This window comes from Triticum aestivum, chromosome 1D (assembly GCF_018294505.1).
Source record: "Triticum aestivum cultivar Chinese Spring chromosome 1D, IWGSC CS RefSeq v2.1, whole genome shotgun sequence".
Classification (NCBI taxonomy): Eukaryota; Viridiplantae; Streptophyta; class Magnoliopsida; order Poales; family Poaceae; genus Triticum; species Triticum aestivum.
This window is the reverse complement of record NC_057796.1, coordinates 190,608,152-190,614,451: the sequence shown is the minus strand read 5'-3', so window position 1 is coordinate 190,614,451 and position 6,300 is coordinate 190,608,152.

The following is a 6,300-nucleotide window of genomic DNA, read 5'->3' as shown; positions in this document are numbered from 1 at the left end:
GCACGCACGTCACCTGCTCGACGAAATGCCAGTGTGGTCTAGAGCGCGAGGGTGGAGCTGGCAAAGCACAGGCTGGGGGTAGGGATAGCAAGGCGCTCAGTGGACATGGTTGCTAGGTCAGTGGAACAAGATCACAGTGCAAACAAAGAACTCATGCCAAAATAGACTATGCACACCAGGTGTTCGACAGAATGCCAAATGAACTTAGGCAACTCTTGGAGTGGCCAAAATCTCCAGATCAGTGTCTCTTTAGGTGCAGGAGATGGTGGCAAGATCACTTTGGGCAAAACCAGAAACTTGTTAGTGCAAGTTTTGCAAAACTCCAGTTTTGCACAGAAAGAAAGAGGGGTTAAAGCATGCACTTAAAAACCTCTAATGAGTCCACTCTCCTGGACTTAAGAGTTTGGTAGGGAGGGCTACAAGAAGGAAAAAGCTCAGGGTTACTAGAGCAAAGAAAAAATAAGGTTGCAGTACAAATCACCAAATTGGGCCAGAATGCAAAAGAGGTTGATCCACTCAATTTTTTCAAAGAACATCACTGGGTTCTTGCTTGAAGATGAATTGTATGCATCCACTGACATCTCCAAATACTTGGAAGAATTTTTAAAGAAATATTTAAATGGGTTGTAGTGCAAAAGTGCCTACTGGACCAGATTGGAAAAGTTGGTGTAGAGCTCAAAATCCCCAATGGCTGAAAGGTATTTTTGCATAAGAGTGATGTGGAAACATCACAAGTCATCCCCAAATTTTGGTGGAAATTTTGAATGCATTTGTCAAAAGGTTGTAGTGCAAAACAGGCTCCAAATGCAAAAGAAATCATTTTAAAAGAATAAAACTCTGAGAAAATAAATTTATGCAAATTTAAATCCACTGATAAAGAATTTGTTTTATCATGGAGAGTATTCAAGTTCAACAACACTCTTTGAGGGTTTTTTCCACTTGTGGTAAAAATCCACAATAACAAAAAGGGAAACTCTTGGCAAATGGAAAAGTTTTATTTCCTAGCAACATTTTAATAAATAAAACAAAGTCAAAAAATTTTGGGTGTCACAATAAGTTGCTCAAACATGCATGAAAATGGTACAGATGGAAAGATTGGATTTTTCTGAACATTTTTCATATATAATTTGTTTCATTTGGAGTTATGGTTGAATTTCTATGATTTTTAGAAGTTTGGGGTATTTTCTGAAATAAATAAATCATCTCTAATTTATTAAAATCCCAGAAAATATTTACTGCATTAGCATTAGGTCATGCTGACATCATCTGGTCAACAGGGCCGGTCTAAGTCAAACCTGACAGGCGGGACCCGCTTGTCATTGTCTGTGGCTTTAACCAAAAGGGTTTATTTTTTAAACCGGGGATCAGTTATCCGGTGGGGTCCAGTGTCAGTGACTGTGGGGTTTAATTAGTGGCGCATTAGCCCCTAATGACGTATCCATGTCATCCAAAACGGCGGGTAGCCGCCGGTGCTAATCGGGACACGGTGGGGTTGCCCGTCCGGCCAACTCCGGCGACGGGAGCTCGCGCGGCTGGGTCCTGTAGATGCTGCGTGACCAGGCGCATCGACCAGTGGTGGGTGGTGCTAGGGTGGCCGGAATCGCTGACGACGGTGAGCGAGGTGGCGGCCGGAGCTACTGCCTGCACGGGCGCGGTGCTAGAGCAAGCAGGTGAGCGAGCAAAGGGGCTGGGCGGCCTCCTGGAGGCACCAGGAGCATGATGCGGTGCAAGGGCATGGCTGGGTCGAGCTCAGGCCACGGTGGTGACATCGCCGGCGGAGCCGAGCTCTCGGGCTCGATGGGAACGGCGGCTAGAGAGGGAAATAGAGCACGGGGAGAGAGGGGTTCGGCGTATTGGCTCACAGCGAGTGCAGGGGGCGCCGAAGTGGGCTCGAGGAAGGGCTGGAGCAGGCGGGGCATCGGAGGCGATCTCGGGCATCCGTGGGAGGAAGAAGAGTCCGGGGACAACGCTCTGAGGGCCTTCCGGTTGCGTGGATCGGCGGAGACGACATAGAGGTCGACGGCGGAGCTCATGGACCAGTCGGAGAAGCGAGGGCGAGGCGGTGGACGCGGCGGTGCTTGTCGGCGTTCTCAGGCGCCCACGAACAGAGAGAGGGGAGGGAGAAAAGGAGGGGAGGAAAGCGCGGGGAGGAGTGAGAGGGGTCCGGGGGGTATCGTGGCGACTCTAGGCCGTCCAGGGGGAGGAGGCAAGCAGGAGGTGGCCGGGGCGTGTGCTTGCACGCGGTGGCCACGCGCTCTCGTCCTTCTGGCTGGAGGAGGACGATGACTGGCAGGTGGCCGCGTGGGCTGGGCCGCTAGCTGGGCCAGGTAAGTGTCCTACCAGGTAAAGTGCCCTCTCTCTCTCCGGTTTTCTATTTAGTTTATGTTTCCTAATTGTTTTGCTCTGTTTTGAATTAGTAAAAATACTAATCCATTTTTACTGCTTCTGGAAATTATTCTGTGGACTAGTGGAATTATTCCAAAGCCTCACAATAAATTTCAGAATTACTGGGGTATTTAGAATATTTATAGCATTTAAATGCCCCAATTCAAATACTTTATGATTTAATCCAATGATTCAAAATATTCCACAAAAATGTTCGCTATTTTTGGTTTGGAATCAAAGCCTTTCCAAAATTATCAAACATTGAAGAGGGCATTTTGGGTTCATTGAATACATTTTTTTAAGCTGGACCTATTTGGATTTGAAAGTGCAAGGGTTTGACCATTCCCCATTTCAACTTTCAAAGAAATTAGATATGAAGCATGGATGCTGATGCAACTAATTACAAACAATTCTAGGGCTGTGACATTGGTGAACTTGTGTGTGGCTATGGATGGAATGGCACCGATCCAAGATGAGATGCCTGCTATGGTGGTGGTAGTCCTATTTATAGAGGCCCTGGTCCTCTCCCCAAATATTGAGTGGGAAGGGATCCAACAACGACCAAATTCGAAGGGAGACAACTAGTACAAGTTATCCTGACTAAAGGTGGTCTTCGCCTGCCAAAGGCTCTGGTGGTGACGCCGTCCTGGGCTCCACGGTGACCTTCGTCCTACCGTCCTGCTGGTCTTGGTCTCGTTGCACCGATATGGAAACCTTTTCCTGATGCCTCGGGACTCCTCGCCTGCGCTTGCCCCTTTAGCACCAAAGAGGAAACGAGGACACTGCGCGCGCTGGCGCCCGCCTGGCTCCAGTCGTCATGGCTTGCGTCACAGAAATCTCGTGAGGTGTCGCTTGCCTTGATCTCTCCGCCCCTCGCGAGACGGCATGGTGAGGTCGTTCCCGAGGAGGTCTTGTGTCGTCCGCCTCGGGAGGCTTGGCCCCTCGCGAGGGTCTTGAATGTTTGCTGGTGAAGATGGGCCGTACATGGCCGCTGGTGGAGCCACGCTGTGGGCCGCAGGCAGGCAAGTCTGGGGACCCTCATTCCCAGGACACCGGCAGTAGCCCCCGGGCCCAAGGCGCGCTTAGACATGGCTTCGAGGCGAAGCCAAAGGGCAAGTGCAGAGCGCCGCGGGCCCCAACAGCCTGCGGCCTTGGTCGACGCGTGGCGATTGATTGGGCGTGGGCATCTCCGCTTCCCCATGCTGCCTCGGCAACTGCCCGTCTGACAAAAGGCTGGCGCAGGCAACGCTGGCCTTCATTGCTTTCCTTCGCCTTGCTCCAGATCCCCTATCTCGCTCCTTGCTTCCGAAATCTCCAGATCTGCTTCAATCCCCTTCCGAGCTTTTGACCCATGGTGCCCCACAAGGCCAAGGCTGTCGCGCCGCCTGCTTGGTACGAGCCGGCTCTGGACGCGCCCAATGTCTCGGAGAAGAACCTTGCCGCCACGCGCCTGCTGACGCGGGGGAGAGCAATGAGAAGGGGAAGACCGAGCTCCGGGCCGGCTGCGCCGAGCCGGAGGCTCAAAGGAGCACCTTGTACCCCTTCTTCATGAGCTGCGTCGTCTCTGGCCTGGTTCCCCCTTCTCCGACTTCTTCTATGACGTCCTCCGCCATTACATTTTGCAAGCTCTCCATCTCCCTACCAACTCCGTTCTTCTCTTGTTGATCTTCGCCTTCTACTGTGAGGCGTATGTCGGGGTGATGCCGTCCGTGGCACTGCTGCACCACTTCTTCTTCCTCCGGATCAACAACGGCTACACCTCAGGGTGTGCCAACTTCATCGTGGCCGGCAAGGCCAACGCGATCTCGAAGGCCAGGAAGAAGGCCGACGACTTCAGGAGGAAGTGGGTCATGGTGGATGCCAAGTGTGTCCATCCCCGGTTGAGGCTGCCGACGGAGATGCCCCAGTCTGACGAGGGGTGGTCCCGCGTGAAGCTTACTGATGACCGGGCGACGTCGGTGCTGGAGAAGATGACCGCCGACCTGAAGCCGGGCAACACGAAGGCGGCAAAGCTGACGGGGGCCATGCTCCTGAGGGACTTCCTGATGCTGCGGGTGGCTCCGCTTCAGGCACGCTCGCGCCCCTTGTGGATGCTTGGGGGCGAAGAAGACAAGCTTCGCCTGAGTCCGGGGCCTTGGCTGACGAGGAGCTGGCCGTGGCTCTCTGCCTCTTGTTCGGGGAAAGACCAGGAGTAACCCGCCGAGTGCCATCGCTCCCTTGTTCCTTCGCAAGGACGGGGCACAGGTTGTGGCCGCCATGCCCACCTTCGATGAGCGCGGCCTGGTGCCGCCGGTGCCCCTTGTGGTTCCAGAGGCGACGGCGCCGATGGACGTGTCTTCTAGCGATTCCTGCAAGGAGGGGGAAGAGGAGGAGAGCGAGGAGCGTGACTCGGAGGCGACTCCTGAGGGGATGGGGGAGACTTCCCCTTGTGCAAGGCCGACATCCTCAGCACCTTGCCTGATGACGATAACGAGGCCGGAGTCCTCCCAGAGAGAGAGGAGCCACCCTTGGTTCCGGGTTCCGACGAGAGGCAGGTTTGCGTTGATCTCCCGAGATGATGCTCCTGCTCTGACTCCGGCTGGGGCTGCTTCTGGTCCGTCAGCTGCCCCTTCTTCCGCTCTTGGAGCCCGCGCGTCTGCGCCTCAGGCTGCGAGGCTCTCCGGCTTCAAAGCTTACGAAGCAGAGGGACTACGCCGCTCAGTAAGTGTTCTTGTCCTGCTTTGTTCCTGCTTATGCCGCTGATCCTTGACACTACTCTATTGTGTAATTAGGCCGATGCCCGTGGCGAAGAAGAGGAAGGAGGAAGCGGTGGTGCTGCTTGGTACCAATTTTCCCGCCGCGGCTGCATCTCCCTCCGTGGAGAAGGGCAGCGTCGACGCTCGTGCCTCTCCAGCTCGATCGACCTCACGAGGCTTGGAGGAGCATCTTCGGGAGGAGTCAGCCCCCGTGGCCCCACTGGCTCCGGAGGCGCCGGTGTTCGGCGCGGCTACTGGGGTCACCAAAGCTCGGGAGCCCCCAGTCTCCCAGGCTATGGTGACGACGTCGCCTCCTCCCCCTTCTGCCGCACTGCTTCCTCCGGGTCCTTCGGCCTCACCTAACGTTCTGGAGCGTGCTCTTTCTGCGATGACCCTGCTGCGAGAAGATCTTCAAGGCGTCGATCGTTGCTTGGTGGTCGGGCGCCTGGAGCTGGTCTCTGGCTGGCTTCATTCCGATGTGTCCGTCCGGGTGACGCTGAGCCAAGCTGCCGCGGACTCCGAGAAGGATAGGGAGGCCGTCGCCCAAGCAGTGGCCGCCCGCGAGGTAGCGCTGAAGGATGCTGAGGCCGCCAAGGACCACTGCCGGTCGCTGGAGACCGTGCGAAGGGAGTGCGCGAAAGAGGCCCGAGGCCGCAAGGCGGAGGAGGAGAAGATGAAGGCCTGAGAGGACGCCGTCAGGGATCGCGACGACGAGCTGGAGCAGTTGGCGAAGGTGCAGGCCACGGAGCACGGCCGGTTGGAGGAGCTGGAGCAGAAGGTGAAGGCAGAGAAGGCCGAGCTTGAAGCCAAGGTGGAGGTCCTGGCTGAGGACCGCGAGGCCTTCAAGCTCCTCGAGGTGAGGTCTCGGACGGCGCTGCGGTCGCTCTATGAGAAGGGCTTGGAGGAGCCGCTGGCCGCCAGCAACGAGGGCCCCGCCCAGCTGCTTCCTTATCTGGTTGATGCGCTTGAGGACGTCGTGAGCGGTATCGGCCCCATGGCAGAGCGCGAAGCTCGCATTCTTTCCTCAGCCGCATTGATGCGCGTCTTCAGCCACCTCCATCTTCGCAATCCCGCCGCTCGCCTTGACGAGCTGCTGGAGCCTGTGGACGACGAGCACTGCGCAGCCGCTGCCGCTGCCGTGAAGGGTCAGGTGGAGGCCCTGCTGAAGAAGTTCCACGCC